Source organism: Geotrypetes seraphini, chromosome 10 (assembly GCF_902459505.1).
Source record: "Geotrypetes seraphini chromosome 10, aGeoSer1.1, whole genome shotgun sequence".
In the NCBI taxonomy this organism is placed as follows: domain Eukaryota; kingdom Metazoa; phylum Chordata; class Amphibia; order Gymnophiona; family Dermophiidae; genus Geotrypetes; species Geotrypetes seraphini.
This window is the reverse complement of record NC_047093.1, coordinates 120,855,081-120,867,314: the sequence shown is the minus strand read 5'-3', so window position 1 is coordinate 120,867,314 and position 12,234 is coordinate 120,855,081. Positions and strand designations below refer to the sequence as shown.

The window sequence follows — 12,234 nt, the reverse complement described above, 5'->3', positions numbered from 1 at the left end:
TAAAAACACAAATACATAGAATCTTTCAATAACCTTTCCCTATTTAAAATATTAATGTAATCCCACCCTCCTCCCACCCACCTTGGATGTAAATATACTCAAAGGACTAAAATTAAGAAAGAAATAACCCCCCACCCTCTCACCCTTCCCTGGATTTGTGTGGAAAGAAACAAAAATTAAAGGCAAAAGACAACTATAGTGAAGTAATAAGACGTCAACGGGCTCCAACCAGTTTAAATAAATTGCTATGCCCCAACATGTCAGCATTCATTTTCTCATACCTATAGCTTTTTTTTTTTTTTTAATCTTTATTCATTTTCATATCTTAGAACAAGTGTATAATATTCAATCAGAGAATGCTTTCAAATCACTTGACATTCTTATATATTATTATCAAAAGCATAAAAAAGAAACCCTCCCTCACCATTCCTTCCATTAGGAATCAACCAATTAAAACATATATCATACATCCCAATCCCACACTAATTATATTCTTATATAATAAAAAGGTGTTTAAAGTGTCTAATCATTAGAATATGTAATCATACCTATAGCTTGAGCATAAATTTGCCCACCAAAAAGGAAAATTGAGGCGATCATAATTTTTCCAATTACGAGTTACCATCTGCATGGCTATCCCGGTCATAATTAGGAAAAAACGGCATTTATAGTGGTCCATGGGGGGCTTAATATGCAATAATTTTCCACATATGACTACCTCATATGTCAATGGAATTGATGATTCCAGTATGATATTAATCTGTCCCATTATTGACTTCCAAAAGTTGAGTATCAAAGGACAATAGAACAACAGATGATCCAGTGTCCCAATGTCTAGATGACAGTGCCAACATCTATTAGATTTAGAATTGTCTAACTTTTGTAACCTAACAGGGGTCCAGAAACTTCTATGTAACAAGAAAAACCAGGTTTGTCTCTTAGATGCTGACGCTGTGCATCTCATCCTCCAAGTCCAAATTCGTGGCCATTGAAATGCAGAAATATACTGCTTTATCTCAATGCTCCAAATGTCTCTAAGACTAGATTTTGGTTTTTTATTCAAAAATTCAGATATTAATTTATACCTGATGTCCTATGAAATCTGTCTGGAAGCATAGGACCTGCAAGCTATAATGATTTTTTAGATTTCACCAATCAGGGAACCCCTTCTGAATGGCTTGCTTCAACTGCAACCACTTATAATTTTGAGACTTTGAAATACCGAATGATTGTTGCAGTCGTGAAAAATCAAGCATTTTCCCATTGATAAAACATCATCTAATGTACGTATACCTGCCTGCATCCATTGCTTCCAGAAGATTCCAGACTTGCCAATTTGAATCTTGGAGTTTAGTCATAAGGATTAATAAGTGGATTTCTCTATTGGAATATCTGTTAATTTGTTAATAAATTTCAAGGTTTTCCAGGTGTCAAATAAAATACTATTGTCCTTAACATATCTGGGTAACTTGATACTCAACACATGAAACAATTGTAATGGGGCCATAAGTTGCCACTCTAAATACAACCAATCAGGGAGATGTTCCATGAGCTCAGGAAGGATCCAATACATACCCTGACGCAATATATAGGCTTGATGGTACCTATAAAAATATGGGAAATTTACTCCACCCGCCGCAATTGGTTTTTGTAAAGATACTAAAGCAATTCTCGCAGTTTTACCCAGCCATTTAAATTTAGTAAGAATACTATTTAACTTCTTATAAAAGGACCCCTGGAAATAAACTGGCAACATACTCATTTGGTAGCAAAATCATCATCTTAGCCAACAGTTTTCCATCTACATTAATCAAAGAAATAGGCTTGTAATTTGAAACCAACATGGGATCTTTATTTGGCTTCGGCAAAACAATAGTTAGAGATTCTGCCCTAGTACCTGAAATGCAACCTTTAGTTAGTTGAGCCTGATATAAATTTAAAAGATGAGGTAATAGGGTAATTTGAAATGATTTGTAAAACTCTACAGTGAAACCATCACCACCTGGAGCAGATCCAACTCTAAGGGACTTCAACACTGCTTGTAATTCTTTCAGTGATCTAGGCGCCTCAAGATTTCCTTTTATATGCTCGGGAATTTTTGGTCCCTTGATCAACTTTAAAAACTCTAAACCCTCTAGTTCTTTATTTGAATAAGGCTCAGAAGAATATAAAGCTTTGTAAAAGTTCAAAAATTGTTTTAAATTATTTCCAATTTGAGAATGACTTTCGCCCTTCTCATCTTTAATTGCCACATCTTTACTTTTCTTTTTTTAGCTTTAAGGTAATTAGCTAATAATCTTCCTGCTTTATTCGAGTTTCCATAATACAGAGCCTGTTGAGAAAACAAATCTTTCCTTGCCAATTGTGAAGAGATCTCATTGTATTTATATTTAGCTTTTAAGAGGGCCTGTAAAGTAATTTGTTCCCATTTCGCAGCCAATTTTGACTCCAAGTCTTTAATATTTTGTTTCAATTTAGAAAATTCCATTTTAAGTTGTTTCCTAATATGTGCCGAATATGAAATGATTTGCCCCCTCATGGTAGCATCCCACAATGTTTCTAAAGAGATTTTCTCAGAGGCATTGATTTGGAAATATTCATTCATTTTTAATTGAAATTCTTCAAGAAAGTTTGAGGCTGCAAGCAATGTATTATTAAATCTCCACACCGGTCTACTACAATCTTGCTCAGCAAACTTAAATTCAATCCAAACTCCACCATGATCTGACAAAATAATTGGATCTATGATGGCTTTTGTGACCTGCTGTACTAATTGATCTAAAACAAAAACATAATCTATTCGTGAAAATGATTTATGAACATGGGAGCAAAAAGAAAATTCCCAAGCCTCAAAATGAAGGATCCGCCACATATCTTTCAGTCCTCAGGATTATATCAAGTTATCTAACCCTAATGACTTTAATATTTTACTGGGGTTTTTGTCCAACAATGGGTCCATAACAGCATTAAAGTCCCCCACCACTACTACATCAGAAGCAGCCAGTGGTAGTACCAACTGTTGAAGAGTTTTGGAAAATTCAGCTTAATTTGAATTAGAGGCATAGATGTTGAAGAGCGCCAGCGTATCTTTCCCCAAGCTCATATCCACATGAATCCTTCTGCCTAAAGGATTTGCAGAAATCAGATTGAAAGCGGAAGAACATTTCCTATGGACCAAGATAGCCTTCTTACCCACCGCAGGAGCGAAAAAGCAATGCTTAACCCATCTCCCTTCCAACTTACTTGATTCTATAGCGGATAAGTGTGTTTCTTGTAAATAATATATGTCCGCATCTTGTTGTTTTAGAAAATTAAGTGTCTTTTTCCTGTTAATTAGATGGTTGAGCCCATTGACATTTAAGGAGAATAATTTGAAATTCATTTTTCCATTTAACAAAATATTCAATCAATTGTTCTCCTAATTTCCCTAACACATGACTAACTAAAATTTTCCCCCACATCCAGGGTTCCCAATAGAAAATACCTTCATCCCCCCAACCCACCCCAATTTTAAACAATCATGCATATCCAGAACCCCTCCCCCTGAATATGCTCCCTTCCCCCCAATCCATCCCAATTCCTCATTCGAAAGCTTGTATACGAACATATGGACTAGTGAAAACTCCCCTCCCCAAACACTCAATTTCTAGTAAATAGTAATATAACATTTGAATATAAAATCACCAATAAAACATCTATGGATATCCATAAATCAATTTGTAATCAATTAGATAATTAAACTATTAAAAACTCCCTTTCCCCAATCCCTTATATCTACTCATTAATTGTATGTCTTTAAAATAAAATATCCTTCCTAAATAATAACTTAAAGTCAATTAAAATTTTCTACAACATGTTTCTGATATTCTTATCCTTATCATTCAAACTTGTATTTTATTAATAATAAAATATCAATTTGATCAAATAAACTCAAAAAATTACAATTAGCATATAACAAATGACTGTAATATCCTATCCCAACATCTCATTTGTAATGATGTGAATGATAAATCTTGAATTTCCTAACAAGTAGTTAATTGAGTCACTATAATTATTAAGTAACAGTATGAAGTATATTTAGTGGAATTGATACATGGAGGAAGAAGATGGGGAGAGGCTGATCCAGGGCTTTGTAATGCTTTTGGCAGCCCAGGAGTTTGCTTTTTTCAGTGCACCTCCACTGAGCAGCTGCATCATTTCCCCTAATCTTGCCATAAGAAAATTGGATGTATGAACTACTTTCCTTCCCCTGTCAATTCGTTACAAAGTGACTCAGGCTGTTGCTGTTCTGTTCATCATCAAAGTCCTGAGCCACCCAGTAGGAGTTTATAATGACTTACTGCAGGGGAATTGCATGACTTTCTCTCTCGTACTCCATTTGGCTTTTTGCCTAACTGCTGTCAGTTTAGCGGTGTGTAGAAGGCAGATGAAACGTCTATTGTGTTGGACTGTGCATGGCTGAGAGAGCCGTGTCCTGTCCATGCTAATGAAGTCTGTCTCCTCCCCCCCACACTGCCTCCACTCAATCTGTCCCTCTTTCTCATACAGGTTTTGAAGGGCCACACTGCTCTCTCTCTTCCCTCTGCGCTGTTTCTTCAATTCATACGTCATGGACGTAGGCTCACAAGAACCGAAGGACGCTGAGAAGATGACAGGCAGGAGTCTGTTGGTAGTGAGAGAAGCATTTAGATGTTTTTGTTTTCTTAAAGCCATACAGTGCTGAGTTTTTGCAACGAGAGGACCCCTTCCCTTGGTTAGAGGTCCTGGTGTCGCAGGGCCGGAGGAGCAGCGAGCGGGACAGAATCAGCAGTCAGCGTGAAGAGCAGGGCTTAATTCACCATGGAACTGAATCCCTGACTGACTGAAGCGCTTTCAGAGTCGTGCGTGTTCTGGACATAAATTCCCTTTCTCTCCGTCTCTGAGCTGGGGAGCAGTTCTTCTCTCCACCTCACTGCTAGTTCACGTCCTCCCTATCCATTAACCATGGGCCATTCTTCATAGCGTCCGTTTCAGAGATGGAGCCTTAAGCTATTTCCCCAAATCCTCCACTTAGCCTTCGCTTGCAACGCATGTGCATGAGTGCATGTGCACATGCACATTTGCACACATACATGTACATGCAAATACCCATACACACACACATTTACCCACACACACTCATGTACACGCATATGCACATATCCATGCACATATGTACATACACTTCTATATGCACATTCACACACACATGCACACACTTACATGCACTCATTTACTCCCGCACATACACATGCACACATGTATATGCATACATACATGCGCACATTTACCAACACACACCCATGTCTATATGCACACATACAGGTACACGCACATACCCATGCACACATGTACATATACTTGTATACACATATACCCATGAACATTCACACATGTGCACATTCATTTACCCCACACATACTCATTTACACACATATGCACATACACATGTACACACATACATGTACATATGTGCACATGCACACATTTACCCACACACACTCATGTACATGCATATGCACATACCCATGCACACATATACATACCTACAGACACACATGCATACACAAAAACGCATCCACAGCACATAAGTACACTTGCTTGCTATGCTGTAGCTGTGGCAGTCCTGCTCTGCAATTTGCCCCAATGTGAGCTGAGGGGGAAGGGGGCCATGGCCAGAGCAGCCCCCTCCCAAAGAGATTTTCCTTACAAATGTTTGTGCTGTTGGGGGGAAGGAGATACCTCTTCTGAGGGTTGAGTGGAACTTTTCAAAGCCACGTAAAATACTTCAGTCCACCAACTGTCCTCCATAACTGTGTTGTGCTTGTTTAACTGATCTGTGATGCGTGTTCACAACTTCACATTAGGAGAGCTAAACTGCACATGTACTAGACATGTTTTCAGTACACATGCATTTCTCAAAGCAAGCCAACGTGTGCTGATGCTTGTAACACACTGACTTCACCTCCATTCCTAACCTCTCTCTCGCCTAGTCTTAGTACAGCATGCACACATGGGAACCCCCACCTACTTCAGAGCTACTCAGCTGTCCCAAGGCAGCCCTCGTTCTGGCTGCTTTCTCTTCACTTCATGTCCTATATTACCCAGCACCAAGACATTGGAAACTCCCAGCAACAAAGCTGCCTTTTCAGGGCATTAAGGGTAGAACCACAGGAAATTTAATGTGGCTGCTCCCAAAACCTACAAGTATATACCACCAAAAGGTGGGGGTGCTACTATGAATGTCTCAGGCCTTCCAAATAGGCAACTAGGACCTGTGGATTTGTTAAAATCATTGAAACTTGCTTTTGGATCTGGATCACATCTTATTCACATTATCTGCCTCTTTGGAGTGAGGGAGAAGGGTAAATCGTTCCAGATTTCGTGTACCATTCTAGAACCAGTGTGGTGGGTGGAGAAATTTCCCGCAGTGAGGCTTATTGTTAATAAGAGATATGAGAGCACCCTCTCTTTTCACCCTTGGAGGCGCCATCAAGACACCCAAATTCTTGCATAATGAAAATATTTCAATAGCTACCAACCAGAACTAGTGACTGTGTAGATCTCATGGGATCAGTCCCTCCAGACTGAGCGTTGGAGGCGGAAAAGACTGGTGGAAGGCTTTGTTTTCAAGTGGAAATGTTGGGCCACCATTTTATGGAAAAAGCAGAACCTTTCTTGGAAGAGACCGAGCAGTATATAAGCTATTTCAGAGGCTTTACTTATTCTAGGTCTTATTCTAAGGCATCTGAACAAAATTATCCAACTCACCTAAAACAAAAGCCCAGCAGGTTTCTCCAGCTAAAATGAGATGCAGTCCATTGAGTGACAGGAAGGAGAAACCCCACTGATCAAATCAGATAGCTGAACTTTCTCCCTCAGAGATAAGACATTGGTATGAGCAGGGGATCCTACCCAGGAACAAACTGAGCCTTGCCAAGGCAAACAGGAATGAAGGGGGAGACACAGGTAGACAGACGTCTAAACTCAAAAACAGACCTTGGAAGATGGTGTCAGTTCTTAGCAGGAGTAGTTTTGGAAATTTCAAAAACTGGGCCCTTAAACATGGCTAGATTAATTTCAGAAATGAAACACTCTAATTCTTTCCTTCTTCACCATCAACACAACTTATTGGATCAGCCTTGAATTTCTGATATTAAAGCTCCACTGCTAGCAAAATTTCAACCTGCTTTTTGAAAATTGATCTCCCTCTGTGGGTTAAAGTAATTGTGAAAAATGGGTGTGGTTAGGCCTGGGGAGGAAAGTACACAAGGTGAGTTTGCTTTTGTTATGGACACACAATTTAGCACCTAGTATCGGGTGCAAAAGAAAGGCCCAGCAATCTACTTCTGCATTCTGCCACGAAAACTTGATGTTCATCAAGTCTCCAGGACTCAAACATAAGTTGATGGCACCTAACATCAGGTCCTAGTCTGTTAGCCAGATAAAGGAGAATCCACCTTTGCGATCACTGGTGGTAAACATATTGGAAGGGCACGAGATTTCAAAAGGTTTGTGCTGAATCTGGAATAGGAACACAATTGTAACCAATATGCAACACAATCACTAAAAAAGTAGCTAAACTGGAAAAACACAAAAGTACACTGGAAACACACAAAAGTACAAGTCTACTCTATTTTCTTGCCCCCCACTTTTTTACCTGAAGCATCATTACTGTCTCTAAAACGTAAGTGAGCTAAGGGCTCAATAAGCAATGAAAAGGTAGGAGAGGAAGATGAATATTCTTGTTGGGTGATTAAAATAAATATAACCTTTCTGATAACAGAATTATTAATCGTCAAGAAGGACAGAAGACGCTGGCTACTTGTTATAGCTGATGCAAAACTCAAGATCCTGATTTTTACTGGTACACCGCCCTCTTTCACGGTCCGAAAGTATAATCTTCACTCCTCTCGGCCTCATTTATTTCCCCTTCCTGCCTGTGCCTCTGATTCTGCCTTCTCCTGTCTAGGTCCCTCCCTCATTCTGTCGGTCATGAAGCATATCCCATCCAAAGCTTAAGACGGCAATCAAAACTTGACTATTCCAGCTCACCTCCCCCTCGTTCTCCGGTGCTGAACCTTTCTCACTTTCTGATTCTTCATCTAAGTGTTTTTCTTCCTCTCTCTCTTCTTATTTCTCTCTCTTCTATCTTCCTTTCTTTGTCTCTGTTTCATCCCTTCTTTTTTTACCTTTAGTCTTTTTTATTTTGTAAACCACCTTCCTATGCCCTTAGCATTAGTTGCAATATAACGAATGCTTGTAAACAAAGAAAATTCATAATTTTACCTGGTGAAAAGCTTGCTCACTATCTACCGAGTGCAAATAAGATCTAGGTAGCCTACTGGGTCTAATTTTGGCATAGGTTTATGAGGCCAGTATTGAGACTGGGAGGGAAGTCGGCTAACTGCCATGGTTGGTGCCGAAACTGGATATTCAATGACCAGTAGTGACTATCTGGTCTATATTTGGCTGACTCAAACTTAGCCGAGTAAGTCAATTTTAAGTGCTGTCCAGCTAAGTTATAGCAGCCAAAGTTAGACCAGCTATTGCATGGCCCGCTTTGGCCACTAAACTTGGCCAGTCAATACTTAAAATTGGCGGCTATATCACGAAATAGATGGCAAGGTTTTAACCACTAATATTCAGCAGAGATATTGGCTATCTCCCTTTGAAAATTAGCAATTAGTCAGCCAAATTTAATTGGCCAAGAGCTGTTCCTGGCCGGTTAAATAGCACTGAATATCAGGCGGTATATATTTAGCCAAAATCCTGTAGCCATAATTTTAACATCAGAGTATAGTAAGTGAACTAAGCTTGGCACGCATAATAAGGTAATTTTTATGAACTCAAAAAATGTACAACACAACCAGGAAGAGTCAGTCTGCATTTCTTTAAAAAAAATGTTTATCTAATGGCAAGTCATCTGGTTCTGCAGATTTTCTAGTACTCCATGGTCCTTGCCTTAGCTAAGTTAATGCTCTTTGTCCCACATCTCTTATCTGTCTTCATTGATGTTTCACAACTCTACGCTTGCACTCAGTGCCCGTATATTGCTTTCCCCTGCAGAGGATGTAGGAGGTAATTCTATATCTTGGCTCCTTAAATTAAGTGCAATAATGGGATGAAATGAGCACTTAAGCTCGCCAAAGATATTACAGTAGAATGGTGCAAACCCATCTTAGCCCGCCAAAAGTTAGGTGTGATCACTTATGTCAGGGTAGAGGCTTGTATAAGTGGGTGAACTGATGTGTGCCACCGAAAGTATTTTACAAGTTGTGTGCAAAACTTGCCACCATGGCCAACCCATGCTCCATCCCCTGGCAGTCATGTGTCATCGTATAGAATAGCATGAGCCCATTTATACAGTGGTGTCCTTAAAGTGCTGCTTGAGACAAATTTTTATCCCATCTCTAAACGTTAACCGCGAGGGCAGTCAAAGCTTAACAATCAAGCGTGTTTGATCATCTTAGGTACTCTGTTGAAAATTTACCCAGTTAAAATCTTGGCTCTTTCTCATTTATTCTCAAATTAAGGAGCCTTTATCCATATAGCACAGTCTCCAGGGCAATGTACCTCACCGTCCTCACTCATGCTTCAGTATTAGCAAGGACATAGGCTGATGCATAATATTCATTAATTGGAACTGTAATATACAAATCAAGAAACCAGGCAACAGCCACTGGGGACACCTGCAGGGCCTGAATTACTGCCGAAAATAAGAGAGATCACAAAAGGTGTTCCGGTTTCTCATGGACATCGGCAAGTGACCAGCCAGCAGATCCTAGAAAACCTCCAGCCCAGCGTTCTCCCACTCAGCACAGCCAAAGCCTGGGGGTCCAACCAGTCTTCATCTGAAGAAGCAGCTCAGAGTGGTTGCGAGAAGATCCCATGCCAGCTCCCGGATTCCCTCACCAAGGCATAAGCTCTGTCCCCTGCTTTCCAGTTAATCCTAGATTGAACAGGACAGAGCAGAAACTAACAAACATTACTCTTGTGAAATCTCTCCTTGACGCCTCAAAACTGCTGACTGGCAATTATCAGCTTCAGGCTGAAATCCAAGAAAAGCATTAAGCTTGTGACCTTCACATCTCATCTCTTCAAACTCTTTGGTTGGCTTCACAATATGCCCTGTGTGCCAGAAATCTGGCAGTCTCACAAGTCCTGTCCTAGGCCCGGAGTCTTATTTTGGTTGCTCTCTGAGAACTGAATGTCTGGGACTTCTGGGGCAGCACATTCCCTCCTGGTCCAACTTTCATTGTGTCTCATGGTTAGTTTGAGTAGCATCGTGGCAATGAAGTCTTGTTTTGCTGTGGTAATCTCTTGTTTCATTGACGACATTGGCAATGCAAGAGTCGGCTCTGTGCTAGTCACTGTGGCCCTCCCTCGAACTGACTTTATTTTATTTGGCTGCTTAACAAAGAGTGGCCCAGCTTTGGTCTTCTAGAGCTGTCCAGAGACGTGGTCTATACCTGGAACCCTACTGCAGCTATTGCCATTTTCAAATGGTTAGACGCTGGGGGGACAGAATTGACCTGGCTAGTGCTCTCTAAAGCCAGCACATTTCCCGGCCTTGATCTTCTGACTTTCGGAGGATCTGGTTTCTGTTTCTCTAGACATTACCTGTTGCTCTGTCATTCTTCACCTACTCCCTCTGCCCAAAAATGTGCCTCCTTGCAGCTTGTAAAGAGAATATAAACTAAAATATGGACTGGTGGAAACACGGCCTACGTGATAACTGCACCATAACCAGAAGTTGGGGGGGAAGGGGGGGTTCCAAGACATTTCTCTATTGCCTCATCAGCCAATGGCCATTCAGGTAGTTTGCATTCTAAAAATACATGTTTGGGAGTCAGGGTTAACATGTGTGGTCAAAACATTTTTTAAAAAACTGAGAATGCCCAGAATATTCTGTGTCTGTCACTCTGTTTCTATGTGATGCTGCCTGGTTCTGTCTGAAACCTCATCCCAGGGCTTCCCAGGTAAAGAAGTGCAGTGCTGCTGAGACTGAATCCTGCCCTGCCCTGCCCTCCCCCATCTCTTCATTGGTGCTTTCTCATCCTGGAGCTGAAAATCCCTACCAAAATTGGCCCCTTTAACCCCGAAGGTGACCCAGGGAGGCAAGTTGGATTCCTGAAGGATGCACCCTGTAATCTAGTCCCTCATCCCAGCTGAGCTGGGTCATTGCCTAGGGGAGAGTTGCAAGCTGGATCCTCGAAGGAATCTATTGCATGCATGCACCCTTTAATCTAGTTCCTCATCCTGCTGTAGCTGGGTCATTGCTTAGGGGAGGGGGAAAACGTGGGCCCCTAGAGCTGCTCTGGAGATGCAAGGTCTTCCTATCCTGCCCTTTCTGGATTTCATGCATCCTGTAGCCGGGCCCTTCATCCCACCCAGGGAAGAGAAGGGCAGGGGCAGGATCCGCCTGCTACCTTCACTTCTTTACGAGGTCCGAATCATGAACCCAAACGCATGTTTGTAATCTGTTGGACCATTGTCTGTTCTTAATGTGTGAGAAAATGCTCATTCTGATTCACCACTGTAAGCCATAAGAGAAAAGGGAAAAAGAGAAGTGAAAAATCTGTGTTTGACTATGTTTTTTTCTGTAACGTTTTGCAATACATTGGAATAAAGCAGCTGCTAATATTTACTTTAATAAAACACTTCTGACAACTTCACCTCTCCTTTTCATTCAAAACTAAATAACGGGAAAAAATGGTAGAGAGACATCTTGTAAGTGAATTTTAATAAAAGGCCATCGCGGCAGAGGTCGATTCAGCTACAGTGGAAGAGAAGCAAGGCCGTCCTTGGCTAGAATCTCTTCAAAAGAGGCAAGAGTATTTAAGAAACAGAGGAATCCTTATGTGAGGGACATAGTAATCACCTCTCAAATAGACAGGCCTATCCTTGAAAAATCTCTGATTCAGTAACTACAGGCCTCCAGTACAGGGGAGGGAGATGGATTCAGACACACTAGGATGATGTACAGAAAGGGGGGAGTCTTGGTTTTAGGGGGCTTCAGCTTAGACTCAGAATTGTGCAGTGCCTGCTAAAGTCCTGGGTGCCCTACAAGGATGATTCCTCAGGCAACCGAGGGGAGAGCCCAAGTGAGAGGTGACTTCACAGGTCTGATAGTGGCACATGGAGACTAGGGCTGGGCTGGAGATGTCCAAATGGCATGTCATTACATGTAATTAGCCAAAAAGACCAGACAAT

General features: G+C 41.0%; 1 protein-coding gene across 2 annotated transcripts in view; it reads left to right on the top strand.

The window, feature by feature from the left end:
• Positions 1 to 11,685, top strand: part of SYT3 (synaptotagmin 3) — a 109,215-nt gene extending 97,530 nt beyond the window's left edge. For both annotated transcript variants that reach the window (XM_033962098.1, XM_033962097.1), the window contains one exon: positions 4,549 to 11,685. The gene's annotated coding sequence lies outside the window, so the exon portion shown is untranslated. The remainder of the gene's footprint in view (positions 1 to 4,548) is intronic.
• The last annotated feature ends 549 nt before the right edge of the window (positions 11,686 to 12,234 follow it).